The sequence below is a fragment of the Symphodus melops genome (assembly GCF_947650265.1).
Source record: "Symphodus melops genome assembly, chromosome: 2".
Lineage (NCBI taxonomy): Eukaryota > Metazoa > Chordata > Actinopteri > Labriformes > Labridae > Symphodus > Symphodus melops.
This window is the reverse complement of record NC_136692.1, coordinates 1,801,556-1,825,043: the sequence shown is the minus strand read 5'-3', so window position 1 is coordinate 1,825,043 and position 23,488 is coordinate 1,801,556.

The window sequence follows — 23,488 nt, the reverse complement described above, 5'->3', positions numbered from 1 at the left end:
TTAGCAGCCCTCCTATGTGACTAAGAGTAAATATAATTACAGGTTACACCTGTGCAGTTAGCATTAGCATTAGACTTAAAACTTATATAGCATAATGTACATAACCTGTGAGGAGAGAAAAACATGTGCTGATTAAAAGAGATCTGTAAACAGTTGAAGAGCCTTAGAAACAAAGTGCTGACCTTCTAGAAACTAGTTCCATGTGCATGTACAGAGGTGTTTGAGGTAGTGCCAGAGGTGTGAGTACAGTCATTAAACAGTCAATGCAGGGATGCAGACTGGGCCATTAAAGTGCTCAACAACATAAAGGAGCAGTGATTAGCATTAAGTGTCCAAAACAATAAGGTGAAACCAGGAGTGATCAGGGTGATTGTCATTAAAGTACCCAACTATTGAGGAGCAGATTAGCATTAAGTGTCAAAGACAATAGAGTGAAACTTGACCTAGTTAGGGTGATCATGCCAACCATTACAGATGTAGCATAACACAACAGTAGGATGAAACCAGACATGATTAGGGTGATTATCATTAAAGTGATGCCCCCCCCCCCTGTGTGTCTTCTGTGTGTAATCAGTGGGGGCGTGGCTGCCATCTGATCCTCATCATCTCATGTTTTTGGACTTCAACATATCTACTCACCTCACCGCTCACAGGAGAGCACGGACACTCGTTTCACTTCACCTCCCTCGCTGCTCACCGTTTAAATCCTTACATTAAAAAACACTGTTGATTGAGAAACCTGTCTCTGAGTCGTGCGCCTGGGTCCAAATACTACTCACCTCTGTGCATCATAACACCTTGTAGCGATTATTACTCAGACAGGCAAGTATTTGTGCAGGTGTAAAATACTTGTAGCTTTACTGAGCTGAGAGACGGCTCACTCTCCGTCTGACCGTCTAAGATGGTGCAAACCTGCGGCTTGGCCCGCAGCAATTCAGAGTAGGCGAGGCTTAGCAACTGATAGGCTGAGCTAAACTTATGCATATACAGTATGTCAGAGCGATGTAAAAAACACAACATGAAGATACATGAAAGGATATGGGAATCCAACCACCACTGGTGTGACTGGTTAAATCACTCAGGAGTCGCAGGTTCCAGTTATAAAGATTTATTCAGCTTGATGATTGACAGGGTGTACATACACATCTGCATGAATGTGTGTATGTGTGATTTCTGAGAAGGCAGATAAACACAACTCGGTCCTTTCTTAGCGTTAAACTAAATGACACACTCCTAATAAAACATGTGTTAACTGTCTGCCTGCAAGCAAAACTCATAAATCAGATATCATGGCTACATTACATTAACATGAGAAATAATGAGAGGAGGGTGCACTAAACAAATCATCACTAAACAGAGAACCATCACAAACTAAAAACCAAAGCTGCATCTACTCACAAGTCTCCGTTGGTCCTCATCAAATGATCTGCAATTAACTCTAGAAATGATCAACTATTAAATGTACTTATATTTTAATGGACGCATGCAATATATAGCAAACTAAAAAAAAGTAGCATCTTTTTTTTTTTTTTAACTCAAGCACTCTTACAACTTGAACTCTAACCTCTCAGGTCTCTCTACCTGTGCCAGACTCTGCGGAACCGGACAGGGCGTGTCCAGACGTTTTCTGTACTGGTGCGGCCCAACTGGTGTATCAAAATAAATATGCAAAGTTTTTATCTTTCAATTTTAAAAACAAACACAAGAAAATATAAGACATTGATTTGTACCTTTGTGGAAATAAAAGACCTAAAAGTTGGATAAAAACAAGATATAAAGGAAACGGAAAAACAATGATGAAAAACAATAAAATAAAATGAAGTAGAATAAAAAATAAAATAAAAAAATAAAATAAAATTAATAAATTAAATAAAAAATAAAATTAATAAATCAAAAAAATACAGGCAGTAAAAAACAAACAAACAGCATTTTTAATTAGAAGCCAGATTAAAAAGGTGGGTCTTCAGTTTTTGTTTAAAAACACCCAGAGAGCTCTCTGTTCTGATGTCCAGAGACAGTGAGGTCCACAGGTTGGGAGCATAAAAGCAGAAAGCTCTCTCTCCCCGGGGCTCGTGTGGGTCACATGACGGACGTTTAAAAGTCAAGCTTTCAAGGTGTCAGATAAAAGCAATGTGCAAAAATTAGATGCATAAAAAGTGGTGAAGGTCTTGAGACGGAAATCAATTTTGCGTACTACAACACCGACGTTTAAATTTGAGGACACAATCAAACATTTTCTATTTGAATGAGACGTTAACATGTTCACACTTTTACCTTTATTACACAACTGCTGGCTGTTGTAATTCAGATGTTTTTTTTTTAATCATTTTGTAAGTAATTGTGCAGGACAGTTAGTGGTTCATGTGGACAGCATGGACTGGGATGGAGTCAAACCCCAGACCTGAATTATCATCCCGGGTCTGCCACGAAATAAAAGTAAAAACGCACATTTGCTGAGAGAGTTCAATTTGATGTTGAAGCAAAGTTTCTACAAACCATTTGAAAGAAGAAAAACAGTAAAAAGCTGTTTGCTGGCTGTGACGCTGGTGACGGAGATTCAGTAGCAGATGAAGTTGAGTTTGACCCCACAGTTCACGCCCTCCCAGTGTCCCTGTTTGGTCAGAGCCCCGCAGCGTTTCCTGAGAGGACACTGGTGCTCCTGGTCTCCTTTGAGCCAGGCCTCGTACACCATGGGGTCACCGTCCACCCACAGCCAGCGGTCTCCAAGGTAACGCAGGCCGATCCACACCCGCTTGGTGATGGTGTCGTGCTGGATCTCGCCGAGGGCCAGGCGCCGCTCGGACTTGGAGGTCAGGCTGGTCAGGTCAGTGTGAGTCTCTCTGCAGTACTCCAGAGCCTCCTCCCAGGTCTTCTTCACCTCGTCATCCACCATCAGGTTGAAGCAGAAAAAGGGAAGTTTGTAAAATGATCTGGAGCCGTACCACCGGTCTCCAAAACAATTATCCTTGCAAACGATAGCAACTGTGTCTTCCTCTTGGGGTTCACCCTCATCCCATGGTAGGTTTTTGGCGAGTTCTTCTCCCGTCCACATCCAATCTTGTTGCTCTTCTTTGTAGAGTCCGATCCAGATCCACCTTTGCGTCCCCACTGTTGCATTTTTCAGTCTCTCTCTCTCCAGCTGTGTGCTGAAAGGGGAGAGATCAGTGTGATTTTCTTTGCAGTATTCTCGAGCTTCATCCCATGTCTTTGCGATATCCACATATACATGCTTTCCAAACTGTGCTGACACAGTAACAATCAAAAGCATTCTCAAAACCACAGTCTGCATGGTGCTGAACCTGCAAGATAATCACAAGAAAGTCTCCTCTGTTACGGTGGAGACTCGGGTTCCAGTGTGACGTCTCGCTCCTCTGTCGCCTCCTCATATATATGCTAGCATACGTCTGTGATGTCAGCTTCACTCCGATCCTCTAGTTTGCTTTGCAAATATATTTTCATTTGCCCTCGATACAGCTGCTGTTGGAGCTCCACACTTGATCCACTAAATGTGACAGATGTGATTAAATGGATTGTGAAAAAATCTTCAAAGTGTAAAAAATTAATTTATCATAGTTTCACCCCGGCGGCTGCACACTGCGTTGATTCCTCACAGCGTGGAGGTTGATGGTTTGAATCCCAGTCTGAGAGTTGCTAACGAGTAAACAAATCTCAAGGTCGAGGCAGCAAGGTGCGGCGTCTCACTTGAGCCTTGCCTTCCTCTCACGTGGCGTGAGGAGATGGCAAGGCCCTCCCCCCTTTTAAATGTGATTGGCCACCACAAACTCCTCAACTATGATTGGCTTTCTCAGAGACGCAGGTGTTGCGCCCATGAAAAGATCAGGACTCTGTCTTCCGTTTGGCAACTATACTCTTCCTGTTGCTGCTGATTTTTTTGTTTTTTGAGTAACTACTGTCAGCTGTCACGTGGGAGATCCAGTCTGTGGTGAGATCTGCACAGAACACGCATCCTGATCCGGGTGGGGGTCCTCTAAACGGTCTCTTTGTTCCAGAACCCGTCCGTTCTCAAGTCCTCCAGTGGGGTCACTCCTCAAACATTGCCTGCCATCCAGGGGTGTCTCGTACCCTGGATCTGCTGCGATAGATAGATAGATAGATAGATAGATAGATAGATAGATAGATAGATAGATAGATAGATAGATAGATAGATAGATAGATAGATAGATAGATAGATAGATAGATAGATAGATAGATAGATAGATAGATAGATAGATAGATAGATACTTTATTGATCCCGAGGGAAATTCAAGGCATCCTGTAGCAGTATACAGACAGGCAGGACACAATACACACCCGCTGTCCCCCCTCCCCTCTGTATACAATAATCCCCCAAACAAGATTTAGCTGCCCTCCTATGTGACTAAGAGTAAATATAATTACAGGTTACACCTGTGCAGTTAGCATTAGCATTAGACTTAAAACTTATATAGCATAATGTACATAACCTGTGAAGGAGAGAAAAACATGTGCTGGTTAAAAGAGACCTGTAAACAGTTAAAGAGCCTTAGAAACAAAGTGCTGACCTTCTAGAAACTAGTTCCATGTGCATGTACAGAGGTGTTTGAGGTAGTGCCAGAGGTGTGAGTACAGTCATTAAACAGTCAATGCAGGGATGCAGACTGGGCCATTAAAGTGCTCAGCAACATAAAGGAGCAGTGATTAGCATTAAGTGTCCAAAACAATAAGGTGAAACCAGGAGTGATTGGGGTGATTGCCATTAAAGTACCCAACTATTGAGGAGCAGATTAGCATTAAGTGTCAAAGACAATAGAGTGAAACTTGACCTAGTTAGGGTGATCATGCCAACCATTACAGATGTAGCATAACACAACAGTAGGATGAAACCAGACATGATTAGGGTGATTATCATTAAAGTGATGCCCCCCCCCCCCTGTGTGTCTTCTGTGTGTAATCAGTGGGGGCGTGGCTGCCATCTGATCCTCATCATCTCATGTTTTTGGACTTCAACATATCTACCCACCTCACCGCTCACAGGAGAGCACGGACACTCGTTTCACTTCACCTCCCTCGCTGCTCACCGTTTAAATCCTTACATTAAAAAACACTGTTGATTGAGAAACCTGTCTCTGAGTCGTGCGCCTGGGTCCAAATACTACTCACCTCTGTGCATCATAACACCTTGTAGCGTTTATTATTCAGACAGGCAAGTATTTGTGCAGGAGTAAAATACTTGTAGCTTTACTGAGCTGAGAGACGGCTCACTCTCCGTCTGACCGTCTAAGATGGTGCAAACCCGGTGCGGCTTGGCCCGCAGCAATTCAGAGTAGGCGGGGCTTAGCAACTGATAGGCTGAGCTAAACTTATGCATATACAGTATGTCAGAGCGATGTAAAAAACACAACATGAAGATACATGAAAGGATATGGGAATCCAACCACCACTGGTGTGACTGGTTAAATCACTCAGGAGTCGCAGGTTCCAGTTATAAAGATTTATTCAGCTTGATGATTGACAGGGTGTACATACACATCTGCATGAATGTGTGTATGTGTGATTTCTGAGAAGGCAGATAAACACAACTCGGTCCTTTCTTAGCGTTAAACTAAATGACACACTCCTAATAAAACATGTGTTAACTGTCTGCCTGCAAGCAAAACTCATAAATCAGATATCATGGCTACATTACATTAACATGAGAAATAATGAGAGGAGGGTGCACTAAACAAATCATCACTAAACAGAGAACCATCACAAACTAAAAACCAAAGCTGCATCTACTCACAAGTCTCCGTTGGTCCTCATCAAATGATCTGCAATTAACTCTAGAAATGATCAACTATTAAATGTACTTATATTTTAATGGACGCATGCAATATATAGCAAACTAAAAAAAAGTAGCATCTTTTTTTTTTTTTTAACTCAAGCACTCTTACAACTTGAACTCTAACCTCTCAGGTCTCTCTACCTGTGCCAGACTCTGCGGAACCGGACAGGGCGTGTCCAGACGTTTTCTGTACTGGTGCGGCCCAACTGGTGTATCAAAATAAATATGCAAAGTTTTTATCTTTCAATTTTAAAAACAAACACAAGAAAATATAAGACATTGATTTGTACCTTTGTGGAAATAAAAGACCTAAAAGTTGGATAAAAACAAGATATAAAGGAAACGGAAAAACAATGGTGAAAAACAATAAAATAAAATGAAGTAGAATAAAAAATAAAATAAAAAAATAAAATAAAATTAATAAATTAAATAAAAAATAAAATTAATAAATCAAAAAAATACAGGCAGTAAAAAACAAACAAACAGCATTTTTAATTAGAAGCCAGATTAAAAAGGTGGGTCTTCAGTTTTTGTTTAAAAACACCCAGAGAGCTCTCTGTTCTGATGTCCAGAGACAGTGAGGTCCACAGGTTGGGAGCATAAAAGCAGAAAGCTCTCTCTCCCCGGGGCTCGTGTGGGTCACATGACGGACGTTTAAAAGTCAAGCTTTCAAGGTGTCAGATAAAAGCAATGTGCAAAAATTAGATGCATAAAAAGTGGTGAAGGTCTTGAGACGGAAATCAATTTTGCGTACTACAACACCGACGTTTAAATTTGAGGACACAATCAAACATTTTCTATTTGAATGAGACGTTAACATGTTCACACTTTTACCTTTATTACACAACTGCTGGCTGTTGTAATTCAGATGTTTTTTTTTTAATCATTTTGTAAGTAATTGTGCAGGACAGTTAGTGGTTCATGTGGACAGCATGGACTGGGATGGAGTCAAACCCCAGACCTGAATTATCATCCCGGGTCTGCCACGAAATAAAAGTAAAAACGCACATTTGCTGAGAGAGTTCAATTTGATGTTGAAGCAAAGTTTCTACAAACCATTTGAAAGAAGAAAAACAGTAAAAAGCTGTTTGCTGGCTGTGACGCTGGTGACGGAGATTCAGTAGCAGATGAAGTTGAGTTTGACCCCACAGTTCACGCCCTCCCAGTGTCCCTGTTTGGTCAGAGCCCCGCAGCGTTTCCTGAGAGGACACTGGTGCTCCTGGTCTCCTTTGAGCCAGGCCTCGTACACCATGGGGTCACCGTCCACCCACAGCCAGCGGTCTCCAAGGTAACGCAGGCCGATCCACACCCGCTTGGTGATGGTGTCGTGCTGGATCTCGCCGAGGGCCAGGCGCCGCTCGGACTTGGAGGTCAGGCTGGTCAGGTCAGTGTGAGTCTCTCTGCAGTACTCCAGAGCCTCCTCCCAGGTCTTCTTCACCTCGTCATCCACCATCAGGTTGAAGCAGAAAAAGGGAAGTTTGTAAAATGATCTGGAGCCGTACCACCGGTCTCCAAAACAATTATCCTTGCAAACGATAGCAACTGTGTCTTCCTCTTGGGGTTCACCCTCATCCCATGGTAGGTTTTTGGCGAGTTCTTCTCCCGTCCACATCCAATCTTGTTGCTCTTCTTTGTAGAGTCCGATCCAGATCCACCTTTGCGTCCCCACTGTTGCATTTTTCAGTCTCTCTCTCTCCAGCTGTGTGCTGAAAGGGGAGAGATCAGTGTGATTTTCTTTGCAGTATTCTCGAGCTTCATCCCATGTCTTTGCGATATCCACATATACATGCTTTCCAAGCTGTGCTGACACAGTAACAATCCAAAGCATTCTCAAAACCACAGTCTGCATGGTGCTGAACCTTCAAGATAATCACAAGAAAGTCTCTTCTGTTACGGTGGAGACTCGGGTTCCAGTGTGACGTCTCGCTCCTCTGTCGCCTCCTCATATATATGCTAGCATACGTCTGTGATGTCAGCGTCACTCTGATCCTCTAGTTTGCTTTGCAAATATATTTTCATTTGCCCTCGATGCAGCTGCTATTGGAGCTCCACACTTGATCCACTAAATGTGACAGATGTGATTAAATGGATTGGGACAAAATCTTCAAAGTGTAAAAAATTAATTTATTAAATTTTCACCCTGGCGGCTGCACACTGCGTTGTTTCCTCACAGCGTGGAGGTTGATGGTTTGAATCCCAGTCTGAGAGTTGCTAACGAGTAAACAAATCTCAAGGTCGAGGCAGCAAGGTGCGGCGTCTCACTTGAGCCTTGCCTTCCTCTCACGTGGCGTGAGGAGATGGCAAGGCCCTCCCCCCTTTTAAATGTGATTGGCCACCACAAACTCCTCAACTATGATTGGCTTTCTCAGAGACGCAGGTGTTGCGCCCATGAAAAGATCAGGACTCTGTCTTCCGTTTGGCAACTATACTCTTCCTGTTGCTGCTGATTTTTTTGTTTTTTGAGTAACTACTGTCAGCTGTCACATGGGAGATCCAGTCTGTGGTGAGATCTGCACAGAACACGCATCCTGATCCGGGTGGGGGTCCTCTAAACGGTCTCTTTGTTCCAGAACCCGTCCGTTCTCAAGTCCTCCAGTGGGGTCACTCCTCAAACATTGCCTGCCATCCAGGGGTGTCTCGTACCCTGGATCTGCTGCGATAGATAGATAGATCGATAGATAGATAGATAGATAGATAGATAGATAGATAGATAGATAGATAGATAGATAGATAGATAGATAGATAGATAGATAGATAGATAGATAGATAGATAGATAGATAGATAGATAGATAGATAGATAGATAGATAGATAGATAGATAGATAGATAGATAGATAGATAGATGGATGGATAGATGGATATATAGATGCAGACTGGGCCATTAAAGTGCTCAGCAACATAAAGGAGCAGTGATTAGCATTAAGTGTCCAAAACAAGGTGAAACCAGGGGTGATCAGGGTGATTGTCATTAAAGTACCCAACTATTGAGGAGCAGATTAGCATTAAGTGTCAAAGACAATAGAGTGAAACTTGACCTAGTTAGGGTGATCATGTCAACCATTACAGATGTAGCATAACACAACAGTAGGATGAAACCAGACATGATTAGGGTGATTATCATTAAAGTGATGCCCCCCCCATGTGTCTTCTGTGTGTAATCAGTGGGGGCGTGGCTGCCATCTGATCCTCATCATCTCATGTTTTTGGACTTCAACATATCTACTCACCTCACCGCTCACAGGAGAGCACGGACACTCGTTTCACTTCACCTCCCTCGCTGCTCACCGTTTAAATCCTTACATTAAAAAACACTGTTGATTGAGAAACCTGTCTCTGAGTCGTGCGCCTGGGTCCAAATACTACTCACCTCTGTGCATCATAACACCTTGTAGCGTTTATTATTCAGACAGGCAAGTATTTGTGCAGGAGTAAAATACTTGTAGCTTTACTGAGCTGAGAGACGGCTCACTCTCCGTCTGACCGTCTAAGATGGTGCAAACCCGCGGCTTGGCCCGCAGCAATTCAGAGTAGGCGGGGCTTAGCAACTGATAGGCTGAGCTAAACTTATGCATATACAGTATGTCAGAGCGATGTAAAAAACACAACATGAAGATACATGAAAGGATATGGGAATCCAACCACCACTGGTGTGACTGGTTAAATCACTCAGGAGTCGCAGGTTCCAGTTATAAAGATTTATTCAGCTTGATGATTGACAGGGTGTACATACACATCTGCATGAATGTGTGAATGTGTGATTTCTGAGAAGGCAGATAAACACAACTCGTTCCTTTCATAGCGTTAAACTAAATGACACACTCCTAATAAAACGTGTGTTAACTGTCTGCCTGCAAGCAAAACTCATAAATCAGATATCATGGCTACATTACATTAACATGAGAAATAATGAGAGGAGGGTGCACTAAACAAATCATCACTAAACAGAGAACCATCACAAACTAAAAACCAAAGCTGCATCTACTCACAAGTCTCCGTTGGTCCTGATCAAATGATCTGCAATTAACTATTAAATGTACTTATATTTTAATGGACGCATGCAATATATAGAAAACTAAAAAAAAGTAGCATCTTTTTTTTTTTTTTAACTCAAGCACTCTTACAACTTGAACTCTAACCTCTCAGGTCTCTCTACCTGTGCCAGACTCTGCGGAACCGGACAGGGCGTGTCCAGACGTTTTCTGTACTGGTGCGGCCCAACTGGTGTATCAAAATAAATATGCAAAGTTTTTATCTTTCAATTTTAAAAACAAACACAAGAAAATATAAGACATTGATTTGTACCTTTGTGGAAATAAAAGACCTAAAAGTTGGATAAAAACAAGATATAAAGGAAACGGAAAAACAATGATGAAAAACAATAAAATAAAATGAAGTAGAATAAAAAATAAAATGAAAAAAATAAAATAAAATTAATAAATTAAATAAAAAATAAAATTAATAAATCAAAAAAATACAGGCAGTAAAAAACAAACAAACAGCATTTTTAATTAGAAGCCAGATTAAAAAGGTGGGTCTTCAGTTTTTGTTTAAAAACACCCAGAGAGCTCTCTGTTCTGATGTCCAGAGACAGTGAGGTCCACAGGTTGGGAGCAGAAAAGCAGAAAGCTCTCTCTCCCCGGGGCTCGTGTGGGTCACATGACGGACGTTTAAAAGTCAAGCTTTCAAGGTGTTAGATAAAAGCAATGTGCAAAAATTAGATGCATAAAAAGTGGTGAAGGTCTTGAGACGGAAATCAATTTTGCGTACTACAACACCGACGTTTAAATTTGAGGACACAATCAAACATTTTCTATTTGAATGAGACGTTAACATGTTCACACTTTTACCTTTATCACACAACTGCTGGCTGTTGTAATTCAGATGTTTTTTTTTTTATCATTTTGTAAGTAATTGTGCAGGACAGTTAGTGGTTCATGTGGACAGCATGGACTGGGATGGAGTCAAACCCCAGACCTGAATTATCATCCCGGGTCTGCCACGAAATAAAAGTAAAAACGCACATTTGCTGAGAGAGTTCAATTTGATGTTGAAGCAAAGTTTCTACAAACCATTTGAAAGAAGAAAAACAGTAAAAAGCTGTTTGCTGGCTGTGACGCTGGTGACGGAGATTCAGTAGCAGATGAAGTTGAGTTTGACCCCACAGTTCACGCCCTCCCAGTGTCCCTGTTTGGTCAGAGCCCCGCAGCGTTTCCTGAGAGGACACTGGTGCTCCTGGTCTCCTCCGAGCCAGGCCTCATACACCATGGGGTCACCGTCCACCCACAGCCAGCGGTCTCCAAGGAAACGCAGGCCGATCCAAACCCGCTCTGTGACAGTGTTGTGCTGGATCTCGCTGAGGGCCAGGTTCTGCTCGGACTTGGAGGTCAGGCTGGTCAGGTCAGTGTGAGTCTCTCTGCAGTACTCCAGAGCCTCCTCCCAGGTCTTCTTCACCTTATCATCCACCATCAGGTTGAAGCAGTAAAAGGGACGTCTGACATTTGATCTGGAGCCATGCCACCAGTATCCACGACAATCATACTTGCAAACCACACCAACTGTCTCTCCGTCTTTGGGTTCACCCTTGTCCCATGGTAGGTTTTTTGCAAGTTCTTCTCCCGTCCACGTCCAATTTTTTCCCACGTCTTTGTAGAGTCCGATCCAGATCCACCTTTGCGTCCCCGCTGTTGCCTTTTTCAGTCTCTCTCTCTCCAGCTGTGTGCTGAAAGGGGAGAGATCAGTATGATTTTCTTTGCAGTATTCTCGAGCTTCATCCCATGTCTTTGCGATATCCACATATACATGTTTTCCAAGCTGTGCTGACACAGTAACAATCAAAAGCATTCTCAAAACCACAGTCTGCATGGTGCTGAACCTTCAAGATAATCACAAGAAAGAGTTCAAAGTCTCTTCTGTTACGGTGGAGACTCGGGTTCCAGTGTGATGGCTCGCTCCTCGGTCGCCTCCTCATTTACTGTATAGTGTACGTCTGTGATGTCAGCTTCACTCTGATCCTCTAGTTTGCTTTGCAAATAAATTTTCATCTGCCCTCGATACAGCTGCTGTTGGAGCTCCACACTTGATCCCCTGAACGTGACAGATGTGATTAAATGGATTGTGAAGAAATCTTCAAAGTGTGAAAAAATTAATTTATTAAAGTTTCACCCCTGCGGCTGCACACTGCGTTGTTTCTCTGTGTGGGGTCTGCATGTTCTCTCCGTGCATGGCGTGCGTTCTCTCGGGGTACTCCGGCTTCCTCCCACAGTCCAAACACATGCTGGTTAGTTTACCTGCTGACTCTGAACTGCCCTGTTTGTGTGAATGTGAGTGTGGCTGGTGATAATGGACGGATTCCTCCTGTATCCCCTTTTGAAAGCCCAAGTGAAGTTTTTTTACATAAGCCCCGTTTCCACCGAGCGGTCCGGCTCGGTTCGTCTCGGTACGGTGCGCATTTTTGTTAGAACAAAATGTGTATAAGTTGTCATGAAGTGTCATTGTGCAAGGCCGTTGTAAACAAAGTGTCCCTCAGATTGTTTTGCAGAAAGTATGCAAGTGTGCGTCATCAACGGTGGCGCCGGCTTCTGATACCGGAGGAATGCTGAAGATGCCCAAGGACACGGCAGCAGCTTATTCTCATATTTGTTCTTACAACAAACATCATGTGCAGATATGAGTGATCGCGCCTGCTTTTCCCCCTCCCTTATTGCTCACTCTTATCTTATGTAAATTAGGGCGTTTTTCTTCAATAAAAAGAAAGGACGAGCAGCAGAACAGCAGAGTAGTTTGGAGATTGTAAACTCTGCGGTCTCTAGCTGCTCTCCTTGCAAGTATTTTAACCTGAATTCTGATGTCTGTCTGTTTGTTCTCCGAATCTATTTGCAGATGCAGCACAACCTAGACTAACATGGAGGTAAAGCTGCGGAGTGTCAGTTTTGGACCTGACAATTTTGCGGCGTTTCCAGAGACTAATCCCGGGAAAGATTCCCAAATAACCGATCCGTACCGTCCCACTTTTTGGGACCCTTCCGTTGGAGTGCCAAGAATGCGGAGCCGACCTGAAAAGGTGGAGCTATACACTGCAGTCCGCTGATTGGTTGAAAGAATCGTCACTTCCCGTGTGACATCAGCAAACAAAACTCTGCCGTGTTTAAACCATTGACTGTAACACAGCTGATTGTTTACGTGTGTATTTGTCCTCGCTCACAGCCTTCTCTGAAACAAAGCTGGATTGAGTTCTTGTAATAAAGAGTCACATGTCAGTGACAGAGGAGATGAACTGCTGGATGTCTTCCAGCGTTGGTTTTGTTTGTGTCGCGTTTATCTCCATTGTTGAATATATTAGTTAGCGGTTAGCTGTTAGCTGCTATCATATGACGCTATTGACATAGCGGCTATCGTCATCCGGCTTACACGCCGCCTATCAAATAGGGCACGGGTGGCTGTGGAAACACAAACGGGATCAGGCTTAATCGAACCAAACCGTACCAAACTGTACCGATCCATACCGGACTGCTGTGTGGAAACACCCCCCCCATGGCACCTAACACGTAGATGTGAAAAAAGGAAAGTTGGGGGTCTGAATTCTCTATCCTCATTGGAGGAGGTCCAAAGTAAGCCCACAAGGAGACCCCAGTCTATAAAAGCCATCACCTCCTAAGATTCCCTCTCTTCAGATGCTTCCAGCTTTAGAGGATGACCCGGCTCTTTCAAATGCTGGACCTCAGCCTTCAAGGAGGCCAACCCTTCCTCTCGGCTAACCTCCAGGTACTGCAGGTAGCCGACTCTGGATTTTCCACGAGATGACCACAGCTTCTAGGGACTGCACATCACTCCTCCCTGGCTGCTGCAGAGGGTCTGTAGATCTTCACACGCTGAAACAAGCATCAGAGACTTCAGTTGACTACTTCCATGGCATATTTTTGAGAGTTTTGGAAACGATCAGAACTACCTGGTTCGAGCGCAAAGAGTTTCTCCACTTTGATTTTTGTAAGACTTCGACGAACGCAATCGGACAGGAGCGCTGAATAAAGCCACTGATCCCTGAATCCACAAGGACACGAGGAATCCGGCTCCAGAATCCAGATGGACGATTAGAGCAAGGCTCAAGTCCAATATCTGAATCCTGCTACCTACTCCTACATCTGCCACGAAGGAAACCTGCCTGGAGCTGCTGATTTGAACATTCAGCAAAGTGAAGACCTTGCAACAATCACTAGGAGCGATCCACAGTAAGAGATTTTGGTCTGAGCAGAAATAGCTTTTAGAAATAAGTATAATTGTGCATTACTATTGACGAGACGTCACATTCTGTTGTAAGCTGCTGTGTTTGTTTCACTGTGCTGAACCGCTGTGTTCGCCATTATGTTTTCATTTAATGCTATGCTAACTTTCAGTTAGCTACTTTCACCATCAGAAAGACCAGAGTACTGTTGAATCAAAGAGGCTTTCTGCTGTTCAAGTTAAAGTTACTGAACTCAGCTCAGAGAGCTTCAGCTATTTCATCGGGTGACCACATGGTCCTTTCTTTTTGTCCACCATCTTGACCATGTGATGTGACCACATGGTGCTTTGTCCCCCTCAGTCATCTTGTTTTCTTCTCTCTCACACACACACAAAGCTTGTTTGTTTGTTTCCTGTAGTTTAGTTTATAATAGTTATTTGTTGATTGAGTTTCATTGATTAACTTGATGTTTCTTTGTTAAATAAATTCTGTTATAATTTAAAGAGCAGTTGTTTGGGATCACTGTGTGTTTGCATTGTGACTTAGGCTGGGTGAAAGGGCTTTGTGTTCGGATTTCACACCTTCAATTAAATACAGACTGTTATTTAATTGATTAATTTGAGAGTGATATTGACATTTGGTTGTTCCCTGATTTCAGGGTGGTGCCCCGAAGTTTAATAAACAGTTTATGAACAAATTATTGATTTATATTAATAATTAAAGTTTATTTGATAACCACATTTTACTTTATAAAACCCAACCTGATTGGTGGTCAGGTATTCGCTCCTGAAAACCCCAACATCAGTAAAGGTTTTTTTTTTTGTTATTTATTCATTTTGAGTTGTGGGGCTTTTCTTATTGAAGTACGGAGCGACCCATCCTTGAAATAAACCCTGAATAAAGAACACGTTTGAACACCTCATATTCCTGCTGATGGGAGACAGGTCGGTGTGGAGTATCCTGCAGTATGTTTCAGCGTCCGTCCAGTTTAGTGAACGACAAACAAGAACATGAGAGCGGCCTTCTGTCCTCTCTGTGTGTTAAACTATTTGTTTGAGACGGATTAAGAAACGTTTGCATACAAATAAACATTCCCTCACCTTCCCTCCTCAAGACATTCAAATGATGTTCCAACTAAACAAAGTCTCTCCAGGTGGAGATTAAAAGCTGCAGCATCTTTCTCCATCCCGAGGGACAAACAAATCAGAGAAACACACAAAAACTGATATGGAAACTTCATATTTAAACTCACACTGACCATCTGCAGTCGCAGAATAATACATTTGCACATACTGCAGCTAAACACCTCCAAGACCAAGGAGATGGTGGTGGACTTCCAAAGGAACAAACCAAATCTAGAACCTGTTTCCATCGGGGGGGTCGACGTGGAGGTGGTCAGGACCTACGGGTATCTGGGGCTGCAACTGGATGACAAGCTGGACTGGTCGCCTAACATGGACACTACCTGCAGGAAGGGACAGAGCCGTCTGTACTTCCTGAGAAGGCTGGGGTCCTTCAACATCTGCAAAAAGCTGCTGCAGATGTTCTACCAGTCTGTGGTGTCCAGCGTCCTCTTCTACGCAGTGGTGTGCTGGGGAGGAAGCTGCAAGAAGAGGGACGCAGCACGCCTGGACAGACTGGTGAGGAGGGCCGGCTCTGTGGGGGGTACAGAGCTGGACTCACTGGTGACATTGGTAGAGAGGAGGACTCTGGACAAAATGCTCTCCATCATGGACAACACACACCACCCTCTGCACAGCACCTTCACCGGGCAGAGGAGCAGGTTCAGTGACAGACTGCTGTCACAGTCGTGCTCCACGGACAGACTCAAGAACTCTTTTGTCCCCCTATAGGCCATAAGACTGTACAACACTTCACTGTCACGGCAGGGAAGAAGCGCACGGTGAACCCTGGACTCATTTTTCACTTTTTTCTCACTCCTCATCTGCACTGCTGACCTCAGAGTCAGCCCCCAGTTGGACACTTTAATACATTTTGATAGTCACTTTACTGAGCACTGGTCACTTTAATGATAATCACCGTAATCATGTCTGGTTTCATCCTACTGTTGTGTTATGCTACATCTGTAATGGTTGACATGATCACCCTAACTAGGTCAAGTTTCACTCTATTGTCTTTGACACTTAATGCTAATCTGCTCCTCAATAGTTGGGTACTTTAATGGCAATCACCCTAATCACTCCTGGTTTCACCTTATTGTTTTGGACACTTAATGCTAATCACTGCTCCTTTATGTTGCTGAGCACTTTAATGGCCCAGTCTGCATCCCTGCATTGACTGTTTAATGACTGTACTCACACCTCTGGCACTACCTCAAACACCTCTGTACATGCACATGGAACTAGTTTCTAGAAGGTCAGCACTTTGTTTCTAAGGCTCTTTAACTGTTTACAGGTCTCTTTTAATCAGCACATGTTTTTCTCTCCTTCACAGGTTATGTACATTATGCTATATAAGTTTTAAGTCTAATGCTAATGCTAACTGCACAGGTTTAACCTGTAATTATGTTTACTCTTAGTCACATAGGGGCTGCTAAATCTTGTTTGGGGGATTATTGTATAGAGAGGGGAGGGGGGACAGCGGGTGTGTATTGTAACTAATGTCTTGTGTCCTGCCTGTCTGTATACTGCTACTGGATGCCTTGAATTTCCCTCGTGATCAATAAAGTATCTATCTATCCATCTATCTATCTATCTATCTAGTTTATAATAGTTGTTTGATTGAGTTTCATTGATTAACTTGATGTTTCTTTGTTAAATCAATTCTGTTATAATTTAAAGAGCAGTTGTTTGGGATTACTGTGTGTTTACATTGTGACTTAGGCTGGGTGAAAGGGCTTTGTGTTTGGATTTCACACCTTCAATTAAATACAGATTATTTAATTAATTAATTTGAGACTGATATTGATATTTGGTTGTTCCCTGATTTCAGGGTGGTGCCCCAAAGTTTAATAAACAGTTTATGAACAATTAATTAATTTGATAACCACATTTTACTTTATAAAACCCAACCTGATTGGTGGTCAGGTATTCGCTCCTGAAAACCCCAACATCAGTAAAGGTTTTTTTTTGTTATTTATTCATTTTGAGTTGTGGGGCTTTTCTTATTGAAGTACGGAGCGACCCATCCTTGAAATAAACCCTGAATAAAGAACACGTTTGAACACCTCGTACTCCCTGCTGATTGGAGACAGGTCGGTGTGGAGTATCCTGCAGTATGTTTCAGCGTCCGTCCAGTTTAGTGAACGACAAACAAGAACATGAGAGCGGCCTTCTGTCCTCTCTGTGTGTTAAACTATTTGTTTGAGACGGATTAAGAAACGTTTGCATATAAATAAACATTCCCTCACCTTCCCTCCTCAAGACATTCAAATGATGTTCCAACTAAACAAAGTTTCTCCAGGTGGAGATTAAAAGCTGCAGCATCTTTCTCCATCCCGAGGGACAAACAAATCAGAGAAACACACAAAAAACGACCGATACAGAAACTTCATATTTAAACTCACACTGACCATCTGCAGTCGCAGAATAAAACATTTCATAGTTACATCACCTCTTTATAACACGTGTGATATAAAGAGACTACAGGCAAAGAAAAACGGACTGTGGAGAAGAGATGGAGATACAGAAACAGAAAAGAGACAAAGACACTCCTCAGCTGTCTCCATTCCAATAACAAGAAGACGTGTACGGGACAGACGAGCAGAACACAACATACTTTTACATACACACCTTTTAAATTCTTGTTTCATTACACTTTTTGTTTATGCTAACATCCGGGTATTTGTTGTTTGCAGAAATGTACAGTCTGCAGTGGAAACCTTGTGTACAAACCTGGTAAAGATTTGAACGTAAACCCTCTAAAAATGTAAAATATATTTCCTCATTCGCTCCCGATCTCATGATTTAGAATAAATAACTACGTTTAAAACAGATGTTTAAAAAGCAGGACAATAAGGAGGAAAAGTGTTAAAATGCTGATACTCTGGGATTATATGTTGTGCAACATGAGCATCTGGTCAGATGGTGTATTTAGTGTGTGCGTGTGTGTGTGTGTGTGTTTGCTGGGTGCAGGTATGCAGAGCCTCGTCTCTACCTGCAACAGGAGCCCGGGTGTGGCTCTGCTGATGTGTCCCAGATTGAAACACGATACCAAACACAGAACAGAAAATGAGTTAAAGCTGCAGAGTGTGGTCTCTACGGTGGCCCTGGAGGGACATGCAGCCATCCTTTTACCTGTGTAAAAGGAAATCACACATTATGTTGTTATCTTGGCATAAAAAAAAAAAAACGCTGCTTTTCCTGCCACGACGACTTGAACACCGGCGTTTTCATGAGATCTAAATCAATAAACTCCTGAGAAACACCGGCATCATCATCCCGCGTCATCAACGAGATAAACAGGATGAGAGCTGAAGGAAACAACCAAAGTCGGGGTGCCTCGGACAAAAAAAAAACCCTAAAATGCTGAGGAGAATCACTCCCGTGATTCCTCGCCAGCCTCTAAGCCATCTTTTGCGATTGTTTGATTTTAGCGCCCCCTAGTGGTGGACTTAAAAAAACATGCCTTTAAAAACCTGGGGCGCTGGTGGCCAAGTGATTACTTTGCACATCCAATGAACAAAGGGGGCCCATGGGTTCAAATCTGATCTGTGGCTCTTTCTGCCATGTACCACATACCTTCATTCAGAGCAGCAACCGAACGACACTGAAACTAAAAATCTAACCAAAGATGAAGAGTCAACAAAAGAATAAAGTGTGAAGATGTTCGTACAAAGGTGTAAGTGGACAGTGATGAGACTAAAGACGTGAGCAGAACTACAGTGCAGTAAATAAGAAATAAATCTAAATATATATTGATGGAAAGACACATTTTACAAACTTGTTACGCAAATGACTCGATCCCTGACTCTCTTTCAGGTCACTTCTGGTGTTTCACTCTTTGGTTGTTGTTTCATGTTTTTAGAGAGAAGTGAGCGGGGGATAAGATCAGTTAAAGTGCACAGTTTGTCTTTTCATCATTTTGATATAAAAAAAAAAAAACTAAGAAAGTTTGTGTGTGTGTGTTCACTTCAGGATGAATCATTAAAAAAAGAAAGAAGGAGAGAACAGATGTTTATGTTGAGCGAAACATGAGGAAGTGTCTACCTGCACTTCGCCTCCACCAATGAGCTTTTGGTTTAATTTCCGACCATATATGGGCAAAGAGAGGAGAAGGTGATTTCCACAAACAGAGAGAGAGAGAGAGAGAGAGAGAGAGAGAGAGAGAGAGAGAGGGAGGAGTCTATTGTGTGTGTTTTTTTTAATTCTGTGGTGTAAAGTTTCTTTCAGTACCCCGTCATTACCCCCTCGAGCCCCGGACCTCCTGTTGTCTCAAATCTGTCACACATCAAAGATGCGCTGATAAAAGTGGAGCAGGCAGGAGGAGCGTGTCAGAGCATGAATGAAGCCGAGCAGCGACTCACCGTCTGTCTAAGAAGTGAACTCTATGATTAATGAGAAGAGGAACTTTTATTTCTCTCTGTTGAGTCCTGATGCCTCTGTGGGACATCCAAACAGAGACAAAGACGAGAGAGTCAAAGTTGACTTCAGTCCAATGACATGAATTATCTTCACTTCGAGCACTTTGCAGAAGTGCACTCGGACTTGCTGCAGAAAAAATGACTCGGAGGGGTCTGACTGGAGAAACGCTGGGTGATCACGTTCACACGTGCAGCTCCTCCTGGAAATATCAGAAGTGTATCAGGAGTTTTCTGCACGAGTGAAAGTCCTGATATGAAAGACATATTTTACCAGGGTAGCAGATCTTCACGACTCTCCCCATAAGATGCACAAATCCTCCTCTGTGCAGTCTCTTCCTTTGTGATGACACAGTCATGACTCCAGCTTTGACCTCGGCTCTTCACATTGACAAACAGTGCGTTGGTTTTTTTCAAGCTCACACTGACAACACAAACAGTCCCGTCAGCACATCGTCTGATCGTGCGGTGTTATTTCTGTTTTTAACCCACTCATGTTGGTGCATCTGTGCAGCCACAGGGGAGAGAGAGAGTGTGTTTACACCATTTATCATGAAACACAGCTTCCTGCACAAACACACACACGCGGAAGTGTCAGATGATAATGGTGAAACGTCTTTCTGCAAAGAATGAAAAAAAAAAAAAACCCCGAAGTAGAGATAAAGTCAGCTCACACACTTTCAGTGTTTTCTGTTGTGTAAGATTCAAACAAGGACGTGAAGCAGTCATGTCATGTTGAGTCATGCAGGTGGTTGCGGTGTAAATGTCAGTCTGTGTGTGTGTGTGTGTGTGTGTGTGTGTGTGCGCGCGTGTGCGTGGTGGGGGGCAGGTCGTGTGTTGTCAGAGGACGTGTTTGAGCACATCGGCCCGCCTGTGTGTGGTGGACTGAGGACAGTTATTACCTGAAGATGTTCAGCTGTAGGACACGCCTCCCAAAAACACGTCACACGTGTTTTAAATCCTCTGATTGGATAAACTGACAGATTACATCAAAGAAACATGAAGTTTGGGAAAAGACAGTTTTAGTCATGAAATAATCACTCAGGCTTATTATGGGATGGTACACGGACGCCACGCCCACACCGACCTGAAGAAATCAGCTTTACTGAATGAAAAGTGCACCACCATGTGGACGGAATCGGTAATTACACGCAGAAGAGCGGCTGCTCGTTTACAGTGTTTTGGGCTGCAAACAGAAATGTTGACAGATAATCAGGTTCATCTTCAGCCTGCCGTGTTTGGAGGTTTATAAGTGAGGAGGAGGGGGGGGGGGGGGATTGTAGGAGGGATTCGGGGTGTAACTGGGAGCACATGTAGGTGGAAGAGGGTTGGAATGATGCGTTCAGGGCCGGCTCGAGGCAGAGGTATTAAAAACTATGGCCTATAGGGGGCGCCAATGTGCGCTCTGAACATATTCAGTGTAAACCAGCTGCAGCACTGTGAACCTCCACGCTCCCGTCTGCACACTCCATCGATGTCACAGCATTCAGCTCAGTTACATATGAAGGCTACAGTCCTTGACGCGGGTTCGAATCCCTCCTGTGGCTCTTTTCTCGCATGTCAATCCCCACTCTCTCTGTCTCTCCCTAATTTCTGACTCTATTCCTCCAATAAAGCCCCCAAAATAAATCTTTAAAAAACAGAAAATGTGGTTCCTGTAAGTGCAGCTGAGGACTCGGGGACGTTCTGGTCTCAGCCTCTGCTGGTCCCCCCAGCAGGACTCCATGACAGGTGGTCCAGACGGGACCATGGATGTCCGTGTTTACCCAAAGAGATGAACTAAATCAACGACACGTCAACTTCTTATGAGTTTTTATTTATTTATTTCATTTTTAGGTGTTTTGTTGTTTTTTTTTTCTCCAAAAAAATCCTGAGGTATTCACAATATAATGGCATTTATTCTGTTTGAAATGAGACTCATGGGGGGGGGGGGGGGGGGGGCAAAATACAGCAAAAACAAAACAAAAAACTAACAAAATATAAAATCAGAGAAACAGGAAGTAAAGCTGTGTCGACTGATACAACCGTCGAGACGCGGTATCCATGGTGACGCACACACGAGAAGCGTTTGAACGGTGACGGCGCCGACTGCAATCAAACCGACAACCTCCTGCCCTGAACGGCCACGAGCAAAGTCACGCAGACTCAGAAGTGGGAAAAAAAACCCCATTAAAAAAATAATAAAATAAAATAAATCAGACATAAATCCTCAAATGACCTCGACGCGGGCGGGCGGGCGGGGCGGCTCGCCTCGATCACCGGGAGTTCAGATTCCTAACGAGCCAATCAGTCCGCTGTGAGAATACTTCAAAATAAAAGACGTGGATGTGGTGAGCGGTGAAGCCGGTGAGTTATAGACACGCGAGCTCAGAAACATCATGCTGTTTGTTTGTCGGGCTCGTCTCAAAGGGTAAACAATAACCACGAGCGCGGCGCCGCACTGAGGCGGGAAAAACACTCCGCCTCACTGTGACGTAAATGTTCAACTTTTAGCGGTTACATTAATATGACACTTTGTGTTACACTGATACGAGAAACGACTCGTCCTGTTTGCTCTCTTACAAAATAAAATACACTTCAAAATAAAACTAAGGAAAAAAAAAATAAACGTACAAATGACCAATAAATAAATACCAGTGAGAAAAATACACTGTTGAATCTTTTTTCTTGCTCTGCGTCACAGATCTACGATTGATTAAATATCAGCTGTGACTAAAGAAAATAAAGGAAACACTCGATATTCTCCTCGCCGCTCGACGACCTGCGGCACAAAAAAAAAAACACAAACCCAACACAAGTGCAACGACAGCCTCAGCATTAGAAACAAAAAAAACGACCAATCAGCTCTCGTCTACAGCATCAGAGAGCGAAATCATAATCGTGACATCAAATAAAAGTGGGCGGGGCATACGAGGCGGGAGACGGGTAAAATAACAGCACACGAGATCGATCATGACGTCTCGACCGAAGAAAAACAAACATTATAATAAAGATAAAAATAATAAAAAAATACTATTACAAGTTCAGCTCGGAAGTGATCTTTATGTGGCGACGTAAACCGGCCGGACGACGGTCGCTCCACCTCGCCAGGTCGAGACAAACCTGCGTCCAGCGTTCAGCACGCCACACCGTGAATTCTTTGTTCAATTTGGTGTCAACTTTGCCCTGAAGAATAAAATAACAACAGTTATAAAAATCAACAAAAAAATAAAAGCTAATAATAACAATAAAAGACTTTTGGTACAGGAAATAAACATCACGCACGTGCACGCCGCTCGCACGCTCAGCTGACTGAAGAGAAAAACACACGATGGGGAAACGGGACTTTTTCTTCTTCTTCTTCTCTAACAAACACTGTAGGCTAATAAAAGACGAAAAGACTCGTTATCGACTCCAACGTGAAAAAACGTGAAAACGACAAAAAGGCAGAAAAAGAGAAAAGTGTCTCCTCCTAAGGACACGAAGAATTCAAACGAGCAGAAATCATAAATAAAGGATAAAGTTTTGTGCATCCGTCCCCGCCCGAACCCACCGACGTCATGGAAGAGACAGAGAGACAAAAAACGATGGCAGGTAACCGTGACGACAACATGCAGCTGATATACTTTACAGCATTGATCTGTATCTCCCCCCAAAAAAAACTACAAATCCCAGTCTACCCCTCCCCACCCACCCAAATACAATCCTTAAATATTTGTCAGCTCATTCAAAACACATCTCTTGCTCCGCCCTCTCTCTCTCTCTCTCTCTCCGAGAACTCGCGGCGAGGTGACGTCACAGCCTCACCGGGAGCGAGGGAACACGCACGCACGCACGCCGCCGACAATAAATCTGTGTATGTACACGAGGCGTCCTCCCATCCAAGCAAGCTGACATGCTTTGAATGACTGCATAGTGAAAATGGTATTTGGTTTACTTACAGATGGGT